At 37.3% G+C, this 23,231-nt stretch overlaps 1 long non-coding RNA gene across 3 annotated transcripts in view; it reads left to right on the top strand.

Moving 5' to 3' along the window:
* Window positions 1-23,231, top strand: part of LOC140697408 (uncharacterized) — a 296,177-nt gene that overhangs the window by 156,247 nt on the left and 116,699 nt on the right. For all 3 annotated transcript variants that reach the window (XR_012074416.1, XR_012074414.1, XR_012074415.1), the window contains exon 3: window positions 8,318-8,448. This is a non-coding gene — a long non-coding RNA (uncharacterized lncRNA). The remainder of the gene's footprint in view (window positions 1-8,317; window positions 8,449-23,231) is intronic.

Here is a 23,231-nt window from a genome sequence, read left to right as displayed (position 1 = left end):
CTCCATGGGTAAAGACTTGTGGAAACATCTTTTTATGAGAAATTTTCTGTCCATATCAGTAATTCCCATTAATAGACAATGTCTCTGGGTTATAGGTATATTCTTAGTTTTTAGAATAGGAGATATATTAATACCACAGATTGGGTGGTTTAAAACACAGAAATTAATTTTTTCGCAGTTCTGGAGGTTGGAAGTCTAAGATCAAGGTGACAATAAGGTTAATTTCTGGTGATGCTTTCTTCCTGGCTTGCAGATGGCTGCCTTCTCACTGTATCCTTACATGGCCTTTCCTCTATGTGTAGGTGGTGTCTCTGCCTCTTCTTATAAGAACTTCAGTGCTGTTGGATTAGAGACCACACTTCTGACCTCTTTTAACCATAATTACCTCTTCAAAGACCCTATCTCCAACACAGTCATATTGAGATTTAGGTCTATAGTGTATGAATTTCAGGGGTGACGCAATTCAGTCCATAAAGGTAGATTTTATTTCCATTTGTTGAGAAAGGATGCTAGAATGTGTAGGAGTCGTGATTCTACTTCCTAGTGTTAGAAACATAGGTGTTTGTGTGTGTGCATAGTTTTTTTTCCTCCAAGTTTTAAAATTGTGTTTTATGATTCAGTTATACATTTAAAATAAAAAAAATTAATGACTAGAAAATAACTTTGATTTGTTTCTCAAAGTGTAATTTGTGGACGATGTGCATCAGAATAAATTAGTGGCCTTATATAAAAGGTAGATTCCTGAGTTCCACCTTGAAATTATTAATTCAGAGTAACTAAACAACTTGGGCTGGATTCATGTTCCCCAGGCTAGGGTTATACTCCCCAGCCATTAAAGGGAAGTTCCAGTCCCTTCTGGGACATAAGCTTAAGTGTCATGACACTTCTTGTGTATAATATCATTAATTATCCCCCAATAGCAGTGCCTGGAGAGCAGTAATATGTGTAAATTCTGTCACAGAGAACCATGTATTGGCTCTAAATGCTCATATTTTGAAGATCTACTTTTGTATTCACCAAGTTCCCTATTATTTCTAAATTTCCTATAGCATTATTATCTTTTCATCTTGTCTTCTATTTTCTAAGCTACTATTTATAATTTACTCCTACCCTGGATTTTAGACAGTAAACAAACTTTTAAAGAGTGTGCTGAAAGTAGAGCTTTCTAGACTGACAAGGAGAAGAGTTATTGTTGTTTTTTGTTTTTTTTCTGCCAGGTCAAGGAAGCAAGGGCAAGCTTGGGGTGTCAGGGGACCATATGTGGTTTGACGTGACTAGGGCAATGATTCTCAGGTGCGCTGGCATCCCAGAATTGTGGGCAGCACTGTTTAGGAGGTAAGAAGACTTATGGCAACACTAAACAAATCAGCAGTAATCATAACCCCATGGGCACTGCACTGTAAGAAGATTTCCCAGCATATATAAAAGTGCTCATCCTTATCACACTACTCAGGCGGTCACTCTTCGGCTACGTGATTATATTCGAGTAGTTTACTCCCCTGCTGATGAGTCAGAACCGTCCCATATTTCCATAGCCTCACTTTAGAATAAACTTACCTCTACTTATTACAAGACACCCAACATCCTCTCAGCTGAACACTTCACCTGATAGGCAGTGGCAAAACACCATACACTGTCAACTGCAGCAACAACAAAATTTGCACTTTTGTCAAAACTGGGTGGTATATTTTGTCTGTGGTTGCCAGGAGGCCTGTTGGGTATCACTGGGCTTGAGGAGAGGGAATATATGGGAGAATACAGTAAACGTAGTTTAAAAAAAAAAAGGCAACAACAGTAATAATTGATAAATGATAAATCTTATTCACATTATATCTAATCCTCATAACCAAATGCAAAGTGTTATTATTAATTTCTTTTATAGAAGAGAAAAGTGAAGTTTATTAAAGTTAAGGATTCAAACTCAAATTTATCTAGTTCCAGCACTCATGCTTTTTCCCATTGTATTTCAAAAATTTGATGAATTCAGATCACAAAGTTCCTCATATGATATGATGTTGGAAAGTTTAAATACTGTGGCCAGCATTTGCTAAAGTACACCCTGTGTAGTAGTAATTCTTCAGAATGGGAAAAGTTGTTACTCTAAAGGAACGGACTGTATAAATCTGAAACTTGGCCTGCGGTATCCTGAAATTACCTAGAAGGAAGGAAATAGACTACAAACATGACAATTTAACTCTTGCTTTATTTAATAACTAACAAAACGAGAAACCACCATTACTCAATCTGAAGAGCTTACCTTCTTCATATAGATAGGCTTATGAAATGCTGGGTTTCACCAGCCAAGCACATTCTCCTGCCACACATCTCTTGAGCAATGATGCCTAGGCAGGAAGCCACTGTTTGGGGTTGGGGAGTGTTCTGGGGCCACAGAATAGAGCTTCTGTATGTGTGATGCTGAACTCATCCAATCAGAGGTTGAACTCATGGCTTTAATCTCATGAGCAACACCATTCTAGATCCATGTTATACCTTTCCAACCATTCAAGTAAAACATATTTACTTTGAGGATACATTGAAAAATTCCTTAGGAAGCATGCTTTATTTTGTTTTTCATTAAAAAAAAAATCTTATTTGTTAAGCCAGATTATTCTAGACTGTTTAAAGAGTGCTTAGTCTATAGAATTTTAACTGTATATTTTAATATATAATTAAATATATGTGTATGTACATGTTTGTATCACACAGAGTAAGCTCCCAGTTTTGTTATTTTTAATGTGAATTTTTATACATGTGTATGAACACATGAGAAAAAGATTAGAAAGAAATATTCATAGCAAAGGGTGAACATTGATTATCTTTTGTGGCAGTATTACAGATGATTCTCATTTTCTTCTTTGTATTTTCTAAATTTTCAAAAGAATATACATTATTTTCACAGGGAGAAAAAAAATATTTCCTATATGTGTTTTCATTGCCTAATTTAAAAGTGTGTTGTACTGCTTTTGTTTTTGAGTCTATCTGGGCATGTGTACCTCTTACATATTTTATTCATGGACTAAAATCCTTGTCTGACTTTCACAGGGAAATCAGCTTTTTAATGCTGAGAAGAAATACTAAAATTTGCACTGAGATTGACTGAATGATCTTGAGCATGGTAGTACTCTTTGGAGTGTTTGACTGGTGTGTGTGCGTGTGTGTGTGTGTGTGTGTGTGTGTGTTTTGACTGCATGATGAGATATGAATGAGAAGAAATACAGAACAGGGGTTAGCTCAAGCAAGAGATGGAAGGGAAAATACACAAAGGAGAGGGTGGAGAAAGAAGCCAGAAATGAGTAAAATACAGACAAAGGCTAGAAAAGAGGTGGAGAGCAGTAGCCAAAGTGAGTGTGAGGGTTACACATTCTGGAGCATGCTACAGAAATCTCAAGTTACTGGGTGCTACTTACAGTATATTTCTAATAGAAATTGGGACCATCCTTTCTCTTCTGTGTTATTTATTTACTTATTTGTTGCTAGTCTCCAGGATTCTTTTTACATAAAGGATCAGACTCCATTGCTGTTTATAAGAATTCTAGGTTACTGCTTTAGACAATTCTAGTCCTATAACATATAAGTTAATAGTAAATTTGAATTAACATTATTTTCAAAGAAGTACATTTTGGGGATACTTTGACTTTAGCTTTGTGATGCTCAAAAACATTTAAAGGATAAGAAATGAAGTAGTCATATTTCTAGAACTATGGGTAACTCATTAGTTTTGATTTCTATGGCCTAATTTTATTTAAATTTACTTAAATTTATTTGTTGGTGGTAGTCCCTTTCTCCTTTGGGGGAGACTTGTACATCCAGGGTCTTGAGCCTGTATAAATCTGAAACTTGACCTGCAATGTCAAAGCCCACATGGCTTTCACTTGAAATTATGAAGTTGATTTGTTTCCCATAAACCTACCTGAGGTGTCTAGATTACCAGTTGTCCAATTACCCATTACTTGGTTTGTGTGCATTAGTTCTTCCCAAATTTTTTATGTATGAGGAAGTTAAGCTCTTCAAATTGAGTAATGATCATTTCTTTTTTTAACAGTTATGAAATAAAGGGGAACAAACTGTCATATTTATAGTATATTTCCTTCTGGGAAACTTTTTAGGAAAAAAAAAAAGAAAGCTCTGTATCTTTCTAGAAACAAGTTACACTTGTTCATACCTGGCCAATAAGTAAGTCTTCCAAACAAAGGGGAAACACAGCTACAGCATTTAATGTTGTTCAGATCCTATGTTGAGGGAGAGGTATGACCATATAGAATTATTTCATGACATTCCACAATTTGGTCGAACAAACATTCACTTAGGACTTAGCAATGTGCCCATCACTGTGCTGGTTCCAGAAATTAAAGACAAGTCCAACATGACCAGGTCCTTCAAAAGCCAAGTCTTATGAAGAAGACAGGTGCATAGACATGTAACTAAAATACAACGTCATCTGAGCTCATTTGCAATATAATACAGTTGAGTCTTCTGTTAGAGGCTTCTCCAGTTATCACCAGCCAACCAGACGTGCAGAACTGTGCCTCTTCATTTTCTTTCATTTTACTGGACTTTTCATGGTATGTTTATTCCAAAAATTCAAGTGAATTAAAAGTATTTTAAAAATATCTTTGAGGGGTAAAATTTTTTGAACATCCCTTGCACTGGAAATACCCCAGAACAGTGGTTTTCATACCTTTTTTTCAACTGAATTCCTTCTCAAAAGAACTTGTATGTGGAAAGTCAAAATGCAAACACATGAAGTCAGAGCTAGTCTAGCTCATGTCTCCTTCCTTCTCCCTGTGCCTCCCGGAACTTGGGTTCAGCAGGGGGCATTTTGAAACCCACTGCCCTAGAAATCACGAAATATTTGAATTTATGTTTTCTTTCTTCCTTTCTTTCAGTATAGTCAGTTATAATGTGTCAGTTTCTGGTATACAGCATAATGTCCCAGTCATGTGTGTATATATATATATGTATATATATACACACACATATATTCATTTTCATTAAAGGACATTACAAGATATTAAATATAGTCCCTGTACTATACAGAACAAATTTTTTTTTATCTATTTTTATATATAGTGGTTAACACTTGCAAATCTCAAACTCCCAAATTTATCCCTTTCCACTCCCTTTCCCCTGGTAACCATAAGATTGTTTACTATGTCTGCGAGTCTTTTTCTGTTTTGCAGGTAAGTTCTTTTTTTTTTTTTTTATTCCACATGTAAGTGATCTCATATGGTATTTTTCTTTCTCTTTCTGGCTTACTTCACTTAGAGTGACATTCTTCAGGTCCATTTATGTTGCTGCAAATGGCATTTTTTTATGCCTAAGTAGTATTCCAGTCATCTGTTGATGAGCATTTAGGTTGCTTCCATGTCTTGGCTATTGTATAATGCTGCTATGAACATTGGGGTGCATATATTTTTTCAAATTAAAGTTTCCTATGGATATATGCCCAGGAGTGGGATTGCTGGATCATATAGTAAGTCTATTTTTAGTTTTTTGAGGAATCTCCATACTGTTTTCCATAATGGCTATATCAAACTACATTCCCACCAGCAGTGTAAGAGGGTTCCCTTTTCTCCACACCCTCTCCAGCATTTATCATTTGCGGACTTTTGAATGATGGCCATTCTGACTGGTGTGACGTGATACCTCATTGTAGTTTTAAAAATTAGGTTGAATCAATTAAATGAGATATTGCATATGAAAATGGTTAGCAGAGTACTTGGCATAAGTGGGTACTCGATGGTATTTTTCTTGGGCAAACTGAAGCAGGGAATGGCTATCTTAAGTTATCCAGTTTGGTTGAGGTGGAGCCAGGGAAACAATTTAGAATTCTTGTCATGAAATATGTTGCCTTTTGTTTGCTGTAATGGACCTAGAAAAGGAGGCTTGCCTGATTTTAATTTTTCTCTTTATAGTATTGATTAATGTGATGATTATAAAATGAGACATACAGTCTGGCCACAATTTTGCTATTAAATGATAGTCATGCTTTAAATACAGTGAAGCCTTGTCTATTCTGAGCACCAGTTAATGTACTTAATGTTTCTGAACCTCAGTTTCCTCATCAGCGAAATGGGTTTGCCATCACTCACCTTGTAAGACTTGTCTCAGAGTTCAATGAAAGACTGTACATACTGCGTCTAACACATGGTCTGACCAAGGATTTCTGCTCCAGGGAGGGAATTATAAGTTTTTTGTTTTAAAACAATATAAATACTTTTTGAAATATTTTAGTCCATTCATTAGGTAATTTCTGCCAGCAGGTGTCTATGTGATAGATTCAAACTTAAGAATTTGGTTCGTATTTTTAGCTTTTCTGATTAGACATTTTTAATGGCTGCATCCTTGAAAAATACATTAAAAAGATTTTTACTCTATTTGCTATAAGCTTTCTTGTTATTTGGCAGAGAACATTATTTTACACCATCCCTTAAAGGATCCAAATGAGAGTAGATATGGCTTCTGAAAGTCTTGGGTATTTTTAATCTTCTGAGTCTTCAACCAATTGTCATTTCATTAAGGTGCCCTGCCGAGATGCTCTTTCACATACCATCATTAAGATGAATTGTAGCTCTGCTCTATAATACATGTATTACAGGCTCAGTCCGCATGTGCTGAAATTATAACTACAGACACGATTCCAGTTCCTGGAGAGGAGCACAGAATCACAGCTGCTGTTTCAGGCAGCTTTGCTGTCAGTTTCAAGTTAGAAACCACCTTCCTAATGATAAGAACAAAAGCCCAAAATAAGAATTAAAAAGTTGGCTCTTTGGCAAAAACCAAGGATTGAAGTGAATATCAAAGATTATTATTTTTAGAAATTGCTTTTACTGTGCTAAAATATACATAAAATATAACATAACAATATACATTTATCACTTTAATCATTTGTAAGTGTACAATTCAGGAGCATTAAGTACACTCACAATGTTGTGTAACCATCGCCATTATTTATCCCCAACGTAGACTCTGTACCCATTAACCAATCACTTCTCCTTCTCCCTATCCCAGATCCTGGTAACCTCTATTCTACTTTCTGTCTCTATGAATTTGCCTATTTTAGGTACCCTACATAGGTGGAATCATGCAATATTTGCTCTTCTGTGTCTGGCTTATTTCATTAATCACACCGCCATGTTATAGCATATACCAAAATTCCATACCTTTTTATGGCTGAATAGCATTCCATTGTCTATATATATCACATTTTGCTTATTCCATCATCTGTTGATTGACACCAAGTTGTTTCCACCTTTTGGATATTGTGGATAATGCTGCTATGAACACTGATGTACAGACATCTGTGTGAGTCACTGTTTTCAGTTCTTTTGGATATATAACTAGAAGTGGAATTACTGGGTAATATTATAGATCTCTGTTTAACTTTTTGAAGAAACAACAGACTATTTTTCACAATGGCTGCACCATTTTACATTTTCATCAGCAGTGCACAAGGGTTCCAATTTCTCCACATTTTCATCAGTAGTTGTGATTTTCTAGTTTTTGTTTTTACTGATATTATAATTATTGCCATCCTAGTAGGTGTGAAGTGATATCTCACTGTGACTTTGATTTGCATTTTCCTAATGACTAATGATGTTGAATATATTTTTATGTACTTAAGGATTGTTTGTCTATCTTCTTTGGAAAAATATCTATTCAAGTTCTTTGCCTATTTTTGTCATGTTCTCCATTTTTACTGATTTTCTGAAGCACAGAAAATCCAAGTGATTAGCTCAGCATTACTCAGAAAAAGGCAAAGAAAAGATTTGACTCCCTTCTTCTGACTCTCAACCCACTTCTCTTTCCTCTGGAGTCTGGAGAGTTAGCAAACCACCCCTGAGTGAAATGTGTCTGCAGAAGCACATCAGAGACTTTTTAGTGACTCTGTCTCAACATGACCCCTTCAACATATCGTTTGGAGCTGACATTATACTATGGCTAGTTTCTCTGGGTCACCTTTGCCTATTTTTAAATTGGATTGTTTGTTTTTGTTGTTGTTAAGTTATAGTAGCTCTTCATATATTCTGGATGTAAATTCCTCATCAGACATAAAACTTGCAAATATTTTCTCCCATTCTATAGGTTGTCTTTTCACTTTTTTGAAAGTATCTGTTATTACACAGAAGGTCTTAATTTTGATGAAGTCCAGTTTATCTCTTTTTTATTTTGTTGCCTGTGCTTTTGGAATCATAGCCAAGGTTACTTTTTAAAATTTCAAATAGAATTTTAACACTGATTTCCAATAATTATTTTTACAAATTGCCTCCTGTCTTCTGCTATCTGCTGCCATGAAAAATGTTTTCTTGGTTTACAGGTGCCATGACTGGTGACTAATTCCTTTTCCAGTCAAAGTCACATACCGTGGGTTTCTTCTATTGACTCTTCCTCCAGCAACTGGTATCATCTCATCCTTCTGCTCTGTAACACAAGTGAGGATAAGACAAGGTAAAGTCTGCCCGTGATATTCAGTATCCAGACTCACAGGTAGGACTGGACTTGTTGTTGTGACATACTCACGTACTGAGAACACTGTGCCCGAGGAACATGTGCTTAGCCTTGCTTTTATTCCTTCATTGTCAGAGATCAACTCTATTTACTATTTATTTAGCTGACAGAAGACAGGACCCAAAAGTCAGTGCTGAAAGCCACTCTCCCACTGTATTAACTGCTTATAAAACTTCACTAAACTAAAGCTGATTTCACAATATATGCATCCAAATATTACCTTGTTCCCAAATTCTCATTTTATTCTTCCATCGTTTTGGTCCAACAAGGGGAATAATGAACAGGAAGGGAAAAGGTAATCAAAATGCCAAGCTGAGATGTACACGGGGACCTAGGAGGTCATAAAAGTCAGTGCCAACCTCAGAAATGGAACAAATAATCCAACAATCCTTTGTGACCCTGGAACACCAAGCTCAGCAACCAGTCTGTCCTTTCCTTGGGTTTTTTTTTTTTTTTAATCAAACTCTGTCTCTAAAATGGTTCTGAATACGAAATGCCTTGAAACTTAAATCAGGGCTTCAACCAAAGCTGAGAGATCAGAAAAGCAAAACACCATGTGAATATGAACAGGTCAAAACTACCACACCCATTGCTTACTCACTGACTATAAAGATTAGTAAACACCTCTAAGATGTGTCATCACTATGCTTTTAATCCTTTTTTTCTAGTACAGATAAAACAGCCCAGACACAAGCAATGCATACAGTTAAAAGTTCACACTCAGCAATTGTGTGGCGGACAATTGGCTTGAAAGATCTGAACCTCAAAAGGAAACAAAGAAATATCACTCAGTGTAGCCGTATTAGAGATGTACAGAATAAGCTCCTGTGGGAAAAGTATGGTTAAGACCCAAGGAATTATCTCACTGAGAAATTATACAGGCATATAGAACACCAGCAATTCATGGCCAGGTTCGACCGTCTTCTGTTAGGTGCCTTACGTATCTAAGCATCAGAACCTTTCCTCTCTGTGCCCTGGGATGCCTCAGGGATCACCCATTCTGTTCACCTCCCACTGTCCAGGCCTTTGTGTCTGTGTCCTCTTTTCTGGAGTAGGGGTTGGCAAACTTTTAAAGAAACATGTGGTAAGTATTTTACACTTGGAGGTCTGAGAGGCAAAATCCAGGATACTCTTTAGGGACTTGCATTACTATTTCACACATGTAATCATTTAAAAACATAAAAACTATTCTTAGCTAGATTTGGCCTGTGAGCTACACAAATTGCTGAGCCCTGTTTTGGAGGATTGATCAACATATTAGGCTCCACTGTGTGAAAGAGCAGCAGTAATATGTCATGAGCACTAGGGTGAATTTGTTTATTTGGCGGTTCTCTGTTGACATAGGGACACCTTCTAAGGACACGCCCAAACCATAAAAATGTTCTCTTCCATGGAGGTGCTCTGGCATGTAATGCTTTGTATCTCATTCCTGATGGCTAAAGTTGCATGATAAAGACTATTCAGAAATAGCTGAAAGTGTCTGCTAGAGGTTGGGAGGTGTGACACTTCCCCCTGCCATCTTGGCCTCATGAGATGTTGTGAAGTGGAACATGACCATCTTGTTAATATGATCAGGCCAGTGACTGACGAGCAGCACAGAAAGGTTGTGAGAACGAATGAGATAATGTCTATGAAGTGTTTTGAGCTCTTGAGAAGAAATTTTCTTTGTAATTAGAAAGTCATGCTGCATTATTACAGTTATTATGATTATCATCATTTTTAAAGGTAGAGCCAGAAGACACGGCCCTTCCAATGAGAAAAATTGTGAATAAAGACCAGCAACTCATAAAGGAAATGGTTCATGCACCAATTATGAGCTTCCAGTTTGTAATTACAGTGTCCTGGGTGGTTTTGCATGCACCAGTTTGTTATTCATTTGGAAGAACAACCCTTTGCATGTGTAACAGCTCCCAAAAGGTGCCCAATATAGGGCAAACACAAAAGGAGCAGAGAAGAGCTCTGTGTGACCACTGAGTTGCAAATCTGAAATTCAGTTACCTGTTAAGGATTGTCTTTAAATTTGCACAAAAACATGATAAAATTTGCTAATGAGAAACTTCAGTTAAGAAAAGAAAAAAACGCAAGCATGAGTCTTACATACAGACAAGAGGATAACAAAAGAAACCATATACTCACTTCACTCTCCTGCCATATTACACATTGATAAAGCCTTTATTAAGCACTACTGCTGCCAAAAATATAAGAGTTCAGTTTTACCCTCTTTCATTGGTTCTGAAGTCCTCCTTTTATTTTGCCATATCTCTGGTCCCATGGAGGGTAGAATGGAAAGGAATGGAAACAAAGGATAAGGAGTAATCAAAAAACCAGCCTGAGGGGTCTATAGCATCCTTGCTTGGCCAGTGCGAGTCCCTGATCCAAACCCAGATGGCCACTGGGACACTAGAGAATGTGTCTAGCAGCCAGCCTGTGCCCTTCTACATTTGTGCTCTTTAAAGTCTGCTATAGGCACATTCTGGGCATAGAGTTTAAGCTCTGGCTAACCCAGAGCTCAGAGATCTGAGGCTGGGAGGCAAAGCACAATACTGAGAACACCAGAGTCTCCCTGCTTCCTGGGCAGGGTGTTCCTGTGGAAAGGGTTGGTTATTAACACTCTGACACTCGAAGTGACCAATCCTGGTTCCTGTAATTTGACCTCTAACCCCATCCAGCACACAGCCATTCACATTTCCTTTTAAAGTTACTCATTCAGAATCCATGTTCTCTTACATGGTCACTGATGGAGGAACAGACTTTGTTTAAGCCTGGTGAAGTGTGCAAAATATGCCACCTGAAACTCTGGCACAGGGATCATTTTGCAGATGCAGAGTGGGTGCTCTGATGAGAAGAAGGTAAAATGGCACATGGAAGTTGTCCACCCTATACCAGGAGCAAAGTAACATTATTATCACCAAAGAGGGGAAGTTGAAATAGAGAAAAATTTGTACAACCAAGCCTTGTTAAACTAACCTTCATCTTCCTGGTTACTTTTCCACCATTGACTGCCCTCGCCCAAGCTCCTTTGTTTAACCGCGTTTTCATGGTTTACTACTCTGTCCAATTCAGTATATAAACACTCAACTCTAACTGGGTCTTTGGGTCTTCATTTCCTTGTGAGGGCTCCCATGTCAGGTCAAACTTACATTAAATAAATGTGTATGCTTTTCTCCTCTTCATCTGTCTTTTGTTACAGGAGCCCTAGCTAAGAATTCACAAGGGTGGAAGGAAGGGTTAGTTTTATGCCCCTATACTGTGGTGAGCAAACACTGTTACAAAGGCTAATTCAAAAAAAATAATAATAGATCTCATTTTTTTCTATTCAAAATAAGCATACTTATTAAATCCTAGAAGAAAAAAGTTTACATTTGTTCTACAAATTATACTGCTGACCTTATTAAATAAGTGAAAGTCAATGAGAAAATTGGCAGAGCCTTTTAGACAATAAAATGTTAAAAAGCCAAACATGTTTGAGGAAGAATCAGAAATTACATTTTAATCTTTCAACCTTTATATTTGTAAAGTGCCTTGGAGTTCACAGATGATGACCACATGTCCACTCTCATTTCAATATTTGCAACACATGAGGTACATATTATTATCATCTCTGTTTTCCAGCTAAAGAAACCAAGGTTCAGAGAGGCATACTGATCCATGTGGGATCATATGTCCACTTAGTGGCAAAGCTGAGGAGAGAAACAGTTTGCTTCAATATCAGGTTCATACATTGAGAATTATGGTTGGATATGAGTTTGGCTCCTGTAACAAAGGGCCAAGCAAGAGAGAAGTGTCTTTCTTTCTAATTCACTTGGCTGTAAGTAGTCTGTTCACAATCCCAGGGTGATAGAACAGCTCCCCCGCCTGGTGAGGACCCCAGCTCCATCTACTTGGTCCTCAGCTCCTGGCATCCATTCCACAATCTAGTGCAATGGTTTCAATCCCATTATCTCCTCTTAATTTCAACTGGCAAGAAGGAAGGGGAAAGGGAAAAAGGGCTCACTGTTTCGCTCTAGGAGCACAGTGTGGAAGTTGTGTATGCTATACCTCTTCTGCTCCCATTAGGCAGAACTTGAAAACACCTAATGGCAAGCAGCCTTGCACTCAACTAAACCAGGGCATTCTGTTAACAGAGGATAAAATACGAAATGCCCTTTGGGGGACAACTAGCACTCTTTGTTATTTGGGCATCTATTTTGTGTTCAGAACTAGCTAATATCCTGGAATAGAGAAAAGAAGAAAATATGGCTACTGTCTGTCAATTTAAGTCAGTCTGAGCTTTTTTTTCTCCTCTGCTTAGAAGATTCCTCTCATCCGCAGCTAGGCAGGACAGTCTGAACCAGGTAATCAAAAACAGGAATAATGGTGCCCAGAGATGGTCGCATCCTAATGTCAAGCAAGAATGTATAAATTAAAAAAAAAAAAAAAGTCTGTGACTGTCACCTAATATGGCAAAAGGGGCTATGTGGATGTGATTAAATTTAGGATCTTAAGATAGGGAGATTATCCTGAATTGTCTGGGTGGGCTCAGTGTAACCACAAGGGTCCTTATAAGAGAGAGGCAAGAGATCAAAGTGAGTAGTAGGAGTAGGCAGTGTGGTCACAGAAGCAGAGGTTGTAGTGATGTACCACAAGCCAAGGAATGCTGGCCATCTTTGAAAGCTGGAAGAGCCATGGAATTGATTCCCCCTAGATCCTCTGTAAGGAACCAGCCTTGCCAACATTTTGATTTTAGCCCTTAAAGGCTTAACTTCTGACCTTCAGAACTGTAAGATTGTGTTGTTATAAGCCTCTAAGTATTAATAATTTGTTAAAACAGCAATAGGAAACAAAAACACTAGGTGAATGTGAGCCCAGGTGCCATTAACTTCTCACAGAAGCCAGATGCCACGACTCAACTCTCTATGATGGAACAGCCCTGGCACCACCTGGCTGAAAGGCACATGTCTAACTTCCTTATAAATGATGTTGAGCACCTGGAACCCTTTTCCCTTTTGAATCCTTTTGCTTTGATATTAGATCATAAGTCTTATTGTAAAGCTGGGCAGTCGATATGTGGCCTGGCAATCCCTATTCATCCGTACTTGGTTGAAACCATCTGTGGAGGTTCTGTTCTTTGCAATCATTTCATACTAAAAGTGCAAGGTTTACTGTGAAGCTGCACTGTCCGTGTATACTTTGTTTTCAGAGATGGGTAGCCCTGTAATTCATTTTTTGGAAAGTAGTAACTCATATATTCCCAGAAAAACTTAAGAGAAACTTAGAGGAAGATAGCAGACTAGAAAAGTATAACCCACAGTAGGACACCTTGTCAGTGAGTACGTTGAATTGCCGAGGTCCTTGGCCACCGTCATAAGAAACATTCCTGCTGCAGTCCTCCTCCTTCTCATTTTGAAGACACTGAATGGTGAGTCAGGAATGGCCACAGGCTCCATCGGAAACAGAGGTGAATGAATGAGGCGTGGCTCTAATATTTCTAATGTGAATTGCTTAGGGGTGAATGCAATGGTGCCCTGAGCTTGTGCACAATGCACTGGATGAACACAGCAAACTGAACCAACAAATTGAGAATTAATTTGTTCTTATGGAGAGAAGCCAGAGTCAGATGCTCCATCTAAAGGTGCTAGTCAGCTCTTCTTGATTGACAGTTCATAGGGAAAGAGAGGATTTAAAGGATATATCTATGGTAGTAGATATTTAAGAGGATTGTCTTAAATACATTGGGATAGGTGGTTAAGGATGAATAAATTCTGATGACAAATATTTGCATCATGCTTTGGAATGAACAAAGCATTTTTATAGGTATTGATCTCGTGTCATTATTGCAATAACCCCATGATCTTAGTGTCATCCTTCTGGTTACAGGTAAAGAGCCTGAGACTCAGAAAGATTAAGTAGCTTGTCTCAGTTTACTTAATTTTGCCAGGGAGAGCCAAGACCTGAACTCAGAGCTTAAAACTCTGAGCCTGGGCTCTTTCCACTGAAATGTGAGGCCTCTGTAGTAACATTGAATCTGGTTGTATTGGTAAAAGTGTTTCAGTGCACGTTGAGAGCTGCAGTCACACAAGATTCAGGGATTATTTTAGCTCTGCATGTGTTTATTGGGGTAGAGCTAAGGAGTGTCTTTGGATAGGCTGTCCTCAGACACGTTCTCAGTGTAAGGGCAACGCTGACTTCACACCTTTTCTCTAATTGTCTTTCTCCTTGATTCCAGGGCACCCATTAGCATACATCAGAGGCTATAGGACTTCCCTAAGAAATTCTGGTGACAGTTTTTGTGTATTCGTTCCAATAGTGACCCTGTCAAGTCAAGTAAATTCCCCAGTGCTACCGCAACCAGCATGAACAAGACTTCTCGAAGCTGTGCTGTTGATTCTCCCCCGCGTCTTCTCACTGCTGCCTCCTTCTCATTGTTTTAAGTCTGCAGAGCAGCCTGGCCAGCAGCCCTCCCCAAAGGACCCACCCTATGCCTGGCACTCCATGCTTTGCCATTTTTTTTTTTCTTTAATTGCTTTTCCTTAACTTACATGTTCTTTTTCAAGTTTATATTCTCTCTCTCAATAAGAACATAATCTCTTTGAAAGCAGACCCCTTCTCTGTAGTATTCATAGTCATAGCCCCAGGGGCTAGAATCATGCCTGGCATGGGAACAGATTCTCAATAAATATCTGTTGAAGAAATGGGTGGAGTGAGATTTACGTGAATGCCTCCAACTTGGAAGCTCTGAGTTCCACCACTGGAAGGCAGCCTAGTCTTTTCTCCTGGTGACTCTTCCCAGATATTTTTGGAAATCTCTTCTGGTCCTTATATCTGCCTGCAAATCCATCTTCATAATCTTTGCTGCCTGCCAGGGCACTAAAACCCAAAAACTCACCTCCAAGCTGGACTCCATATCTGATAGGTGCTTTGATGGTTTTGAGAGGGGAATTTACTACTTCTTGATTCTCATAGTTTGTGCCAAGTCAGTTGTTCCTTTTGAAGTGAGAGAGTGGGCACATCTTCTTTCTGTGTTATGATCAGTGAGAGGCACTCCACAGGGCTCCGAAGTGTTACTGAACTTCCATTTCATGTAAAAACTGCCAGAATCACTGGGTCGAGATGAGTTCCAATATCTGGAATCCTCTGTGTTCCATGATGCGTAGGTTTTTTTGCTTAAAGTTATCGTGCTGGTATCCTTCCTGAATATGCTGGAAAATTATAATTAGTCCTCACACCTATGCAGAAACTTACGTTCAATACCATGAATGGTCTAAGTATGACTGTAACATAAAGATACATGCAGTTCCAGAAGTGTTGTCAAGAAAATTCTCCCAGTGTTTCGTGGTGCCATACTCCATGGCCCCTTCACAAAGCTGAGATCCTTTGCTGGGCGCTCGTGCTATCTCTTCACAAGAGAGAGACTCGGGAAAGTCATTCTTACACCCACTCCATGGTGTTCTGTGTGGTAGCCTTATATCTCCATGTATGTTGTCAGCTGTTTTGAGGACCTAACATTTTATTTTTTATTCTATTTTCCCAGTGTCTGAGTGTAGAGGAGCTGCTGATCATTATGATGCTGTGTGATGATTCATGTATTTGCATATTATAGTCTGGAAACTCCAGCAAATAAACCTGGCGTTGTGTAACCTGCTTTAGTTACATTCACACCCATTATTTAAGCATATTACATACACAAAATGTTTAGCTGTATTAAGGTAGTCAGTTTAATCATGGGCCAGATTGGAAGAGACAAGAAACAATGCAGTTGAAAATGTATTGCTTATCAACCCTTGGCAAAGACCAGAACCTCGACCCAACACATTGACTCCCCTTTGCTTTCCTCTCACTACAGATCCAAGTCTCTTCTTATTCTTGTGGAAATTTAATTCTTTATTTCTCCTGACTAATTCAGATGACCACCCACCCCAACACCTATCCCAAAAGGCTCCAAAGTGTTAATGACCTTCCATTTCACGTAAAAACTGCCAGAATCACTGGGTCAAGATGCATTCCAATATCTGGAGTCATCCATGTTCCATGATGCATAGGTTTTGTTGCTTAAGGATCAACCCATCACCCAACATCTCCATCATCCCTGACCAAATTCTTCCTGGATCTGAAAGATTCTAAGAAACTTGTTCAGCTTCTTTTTCTTTCAGGCATGCACAGCTTCTGTTCTCCACACCAGCCAGACCAACTTCCCTCATGAGCACTGAGCTGCTTCTCAGACCAGCACGCCACCTCACATGCTTTCGTCTCTCCATCATCAGTCTGTGCCATTTTCATTTAACAATAAGCTCTATTTTTAAGTATGACATACTTAAAGAAAAGTACACAGATCTTAAATGTAAACTTTGATGAATTTTCATAAAGTAAATACATCCACGTAACCAGCACATGGGTCAAGCAAGATTATTAGCAGCACACACGAATCACTCAAGCTAATCATTATCCACCTCTAATGGTAACCATATCTCACCAGCGTGACATCTTGCCCCATAGATAAAAGATCCTATTTTAAATTTTTATATAAATGAAATCATAAAGTATTTTGTGTATCTGGATTCTTTTGCTCAAAATTATATTTATGAGATGTTACATACAACAATAACTTGTTCATTCTCATGTTATATAGTGTTCCATTGAGTATATAAGTGACAGTTCATTTATTCATTCTATTCTATCCATTTTATACTACAGTTGATTTATTCATGTTCTCCTGTGAATAGTCATACATGTCTGTTAACCATATGCATTTATCTGTTGGTCATATAACTAGGAATTGAATTACTGTGTCTTAAGATTGTCAAAAGAAGATTTGTAGATTTGAAGAAGAAAAGAATAAGTTTATTTGCAAAGTGGTAAAAGGATTCAGACTTCAGAAGGCTTATGAAAACCAAAAACCAAGAGGTTATTTGAATGGGAAAAGACACTCAAGATTTCCAAGTTTACATTAGTTGATTCATCAATTCATGGTGGGAAAGCTCAACTTTCTTGCATGACTACCGTATCCACAAGGTCATGGTCTGTTTTCAGATATCAGTATCACAAAATTGAGAGATAAAATTGTTTTGCAAGGCAGGCAAGCCTTATAGGAATTGTTCAAGGTTTTATTTAATTTGAGTCCCAGAACTGCACAGGTAGCCCTATTACATTTGCAGTATCTCAGGGTGCAAATTATTTCCTCATCTCTGTGTAAGTGATACATATGCTTATTCATTATGGTAGCAGGACAAAGAACTGGATATGCTTTTATAGGAATGTATGTAGTCAGCTTCAGGTGATACTGCCAAATATTTTTTCAGGGTGATTGTACCAACTTATACTTCCACCAGAAGTGTAAATTAGTTTCAGTTGCTCCACATTCTTAGTACTATTGATATCGCCTGTGTTTTAAGCTTAGCCACCTTGAAGAGCATGAAAGAGGTATCTCACTGCAGATAAAATGTGCATTTCTCTGCTTTCCTGTGCCCACTTGGTAATCTTTGGTTTAGTGTTATGTAATTTTACCCATTTTTATTTTGGGTCATTTACTTTTCATTGTTGTTTTGTAGGAGCCCTTCATATGCTAAATATGAATTCTTTGTCTGATATATGTTGTGCAAATAATTTCTACCACTCTTGCTTGCCTTTTCCTTCCCTTAATGGTGTCTTTTGATGACCAAAAGTTCTTAATTTTAATGTAATTCAGTTTATCCTTTTTTTATGATTAGTGTTTTTCTGCCCTGTTTAAGAAATCTTTGCCTATTCTAAGGTCATGACATATGCTCCTAAGTTTTCTCCTAAAAGCTTTATTTTTTTACCTTTCACATTTAGATCTACAATCCAACTAGAATTGAATTTTATCAATGGTGTGAGATAAAAGGTTCAACATTCATTTGTTTCCAAATGGATATCCAATTGACCCAGCACCACTTATTGAAAAAAATAATTGTTTTCCTTTCCCCATTGCACTGTAGTGTCATCTTTGTCAAACATCAGGTGACCCTATGTGTTTGGATTTGTTTCTGAATCCTAGTCTGTTCCATTGGTTTATTGTCTGTTTTTGCACCAACATCAAATTGTTAGTCATTGCTATGTCTGGTAGTTTACATCTTCAAGTTATACTCTTCAAGACTGCATTGGCTGTTCTTAACTCTCCACATTCTGCATATATTTTAGAATCAGCTTTTCAAATTACACAAACACACACGCACATACACTCACATACACCCTGGCTATGATAGTGATTGAGATTGCATTGATTGTGTAGGTCAGTTTTGGACTGATTTGGATCCCAATCAGAGAACTGACTTCTTTAGACTATTCAGTCTTCCAACCCAACAACACAGTGTATGCCCCCATTTATTTAAGTATTTAGTTGATCTTAATAATGTTTTGTAGAACTTAGTATAGAACCTTTAAATATCTTTTGTTTGATTTTTTTGTCAAGCTGTTGATATATTTTCTTCTTTTGTAGGTGAATAATTTTTAATATTTTCTATGTTTTTATTATTGGTATATAGAAATATAATTGACTTTTGTTTAATTGTGTCTGAATAGTATATCTTTTTCTATCCTTTTACTGTTAGCTTTTCTGTGTGCTTATATTTAAACTGAATCTCTTATATGAAATCTATTATTGGGTTATTTTTTAAATCCAATCTGACAATCTGTGTGTGTGTGTGTCTTGCTTATTTTTGTTTGAACAACATTTCAAGATAGGATGTATAAATATACATAATTATTTGATATGACTATAATTTAAATAGGGTACCTACTCCATAGGGGTTTTATGAGAAATAAGTTATTAATTTTAAAAAACTTATAATAATACTTAGAATATAGTTAGTACTCAATAAACTAGCAATTATAATTTTTATTAGAGAAATTTAAGCTTTTCCTAAACCTTTGCTATTTCAAATAATCAGCCATGAACATCCCTGCACTATTGTGTTATTCTGTTATTACTACAGTACTTCACAGTTTTGTTGTTAGATGTGCATATTTGCAATTTTCATAGATAATGATGAATTTTTTTCTTTCTCATATAATATGCACCACTTTCATGAGTTAGCCTAGAAAACTTTCATTTGTAGTAACAGACTCAAAAATTTCTTCGCACTTACAAGTAACTCTCTAATTACTTTATGTTTAGTAAAACTGATCTGTCATCTGTTTATGGAGCACTTATATATATCAGGCACCATGGAAAGGTTACATCAGATAATTGGTAAATGTTGACCAAGAATCAAGTGTAGTTTGGTTTGTGTCCAGAATGTATGGTCTTAAACATTATGCTATGATTCTTCTAAAAGCACACTTCTCATTGTATTCTTGCAACAAGGGAAGACTGAAAAGTTAAGTGACCTGCCCAAAGTCACCTAAAAGATGACTTTCTACTTTATAATCTAAGATTTAATTTTAAACTTTTTGTCAGCAGTAACTATGGCTTTCTTTGTATTTCCCAAACCACAGACGTAGAGAAAACCCAGTAACTGGTAACTCCTTGACTGACTGACTAATTTACCACACAGGTTCCGCAAGACCCTTGCTGTAGATAGCTCACATGTTGTCCTTGAGCAAATACCATGACCTTGGATCTTTTAGTTTCTTAACAAAAATGAACAAGTTGGTGCCTGTGTTGGTAAGTTAGAATGAAAAAATAACCTACATTACTTATAAATACATCAGTTCATTAAATAGGAAGGCACATCACAGCGTAACTCTATCGATGGCTGTTACTTCCTCACCTAATTGAGAGTTTGCCTTCCCCTAATCATGACAATCCTTCATGTTCACCTTGACTGAGAGGGTAAAACAGAGCTGGGGTGTCACCCCAGGAGTCTTATCACAGTTCTTATTTTATGTCCAGGTTATCATCTCTGTTGGACATATTGGTCTTCAAGAACCTCCTTAGTCAGAAGTCTGAAGTAACTTAATTTGTTGACAACAACAAAAATCTTTCTCTTTCTCTTTTCCTGAATCAGTAGGGTTTCCCCATTCTTACGATATAAACCTACTCTCTGTTACCAAATGCTGTAGAACATTTTGAGCTATAGCATTTCCCTCCAAATAAGCCATTTATTTATTTATTTATTTACTTACTTACTTACTTACTTAAACTATGCTTTTTAAATTAGGTCAGGAGGAATTATACACCTCACGTGAAACTGAAAAATAACATTCACCGCCTTTGAGTTGGCTTGGTCATTGCATTATAAATTTCTGCCATAGAGGAGGATGGTAACAGTAGTATCAAGTCCCACCCATTCTTTACCATCTAGAGCACTCTTCATGATTCTTGCTTATTTATAATGGTATTTTTAATCATTGTGTCACTCAAATATGGCAAGTATTGATTTGGTATCTAAAATACTTCATTATTCTGGAATACCTTTTCTATTTTGGAAGCATCTACAGAGGTTGCTAGTTTTTCTCTAGAGGAGAAATAGAATGAAAATTCAGTAGACATGATTGTCACAGATATGTTCCTCCTCCTTTATAGTTTTCCATAAAACATGAAGAATCATGCCCTTTTTCATCCAACACAGTTTTGATAGGTAGAAGTAAAAGTATTTGCTCATCATTAAGAATTGATCCACCACTTTTTAGAAGGAAATGAATGGTTACACTTACATTAAAGAGCAGAGCTTTATTACTAGAATAACAACTCCATTCCAACTCCTTTGATTCAGATATTAAACTGATGAATTAATTTGATGAAGTGAAAGAACAGTGGAATAGAAACTAAAATACCTGAAGAAAGATTCACTTTTACCAACAACTTGGTGTTGACTTTAGGAAGTTACTCAGCCTCTTTTCAGCTTTTTGCATCCTCACCTGTAAAATGAGAGGGTTCAATTACAGAAGTCCCTTCCAGTTGTGAGAGTCCATACCATTATTCACAATAAAGAAGTAATCCCCGTAAAAATCTTAGAATTTAGCATTCTATCTTTGAAACGTTTGATTGCTCTTTAACCCAGAAATGAAGTAATTGAATAACTGTTACCCCACTAACTGTTGCTGTTACCAGGATTAACAAGTATAACGTGTCTTACCAAAACTACAACAATTCTACTCTGGTGCCACTTCTTAAAATTTTGCCTTAGGCTAATGAGTTATATTTTCCAATTAAACCTTAACAATGTATGTATAGTAAGGAGTCATTAAACATTCACCCAGCAAATACAAGTCTAGATGTTTGTTGAAAAAAAAAAAGTATGTCTGTAAAGTCAGTTTGACCTAAATGTGAAGCACGAATTATCAATCTGTCTATCATCCATCTATCTATCTATTGTATGTTGTGCTTGTTTATTCAAGTTTTGTTGTATTGTATTTCAGTGAAGATTATAGACACTTTTGTCATTTGATTTACCCACCACCTGAGATAAAAGTGACCCCATCATTATTTTCTTCCTAGGTCCATCCTTTCTCCTGGGGTTGTAGAAAGAATAGGATCATCAGGGAACCTAAGTGCAATCTCAGTTTTCCTGTACCAAAGGCAATTCACTAACTTCCGGCCCACCTCATGGGAATATTAGGGGAGTGAATGAAATAAATGAATGCATTTCGTACATTGTAAAGTGACAAACAAATGCAAAGTAGCCTAATACCAATTGTGAATTCTTCACTCAAGCTGTTAGTTCATTCACACACACTCAGTAGATATTTTGAGTTCCTGGTGTATGGCAAACACTGTTCTCTGCATTAGCAACCTGCAGTCAGAAAGGCGGACCACAAGGAAAGTCTGAGAAACTGTCACAGTGGAAAGGAGCCCAAGTAAACAGGATAACTAAACATAATACGTTATCCTGGATGGGATTCTGGAACAGAAAAGGACATTAGGTAAAAACTAAGGAAATCTGAATAAATGGTAAACTTTAGTTAATAGTAATATATCAATATTGGTTCATTAATTACAACAAATGTATTATATTGATGTAAGTTGTTAGTAACAGGAGAAACTGTGTGTGAGAGAGGAGAGAGAGGCATATGGGAACCCTCTGTACTATCTGCACAGTTTTTCTGTAAACCTGAAACTGCTGTTGAAACTAAAATCTCTTCTTAAAAAAGGCAGACAAGACTCTCATGGAGCAATGGGAAGAAAACCATTAAAAGGTAATAAATGATTTCAGAGAATCATGACTGTTACCACAAAAATGAAATAATGTGCTAAGAACTGTGGGACAACTGTAAGTGGTCCTCTCTCTGAGGACTGATTTCCCAACTGAAATCTGGATGGAAAGACAGTGCCAGCAAGATCACTTAGGGAAAAGCATTCCCTTCCACAGGAGCAGCAAATACAAAGACTCTAAGGTGGGGACCAATTTCAAACGTTTGAGAAACAGAAATAATCTATGAGACTGGTGTATAATGAACACTGGCAAAGGTGGGGTGAGATAAGTTCCGAGAGGTGGGACTTGAATTCTCCAGAAAGCCACAGAATATGCCAGAATTTCGGAATAATGTAGACGAAGGATGTTGTTCACATGAAATGGTGCAGCTATTCTGTCCTGAAAAGATTTAGAGCAAATCCTGGGGGCAACTGCCCTATACAGGTTAATAAAAACTTCATGACACCTACATGCCATTTCCTGAAGTCTTGTTTTAGGGAAGTTGGACTTCAAAGGAGAAATCATAACCAACATGTTTTCATCATTAGCTGAAAGCCAGTTTCCTTTGTGTAAGGACCATAGAAGAAGCTTCAAATGTTCTGCCCAACAAGTTTCTCAGACAGCATTTCTCTTCATGAGAAGGTAAACTACCCAATG

The sequence above is a fragment of the Vicugna pacos genome, chromosome 7 (assembly GCF_048564905.1).
Source record: "Vicugna pacos chromosome 7, VicPac4, whole genome shotgun sequence".
Lineage (NCBI taxonomy): Eukaryota > Metazoa > Chordata > Mammalia > Artiodactyla > Camelidae > Vicugna > Vicugna pacos.
Note: the sequence above shows the minus strand (reverse complement) of the source record. Positions and strands in the feature narration are given on the sequence as shown.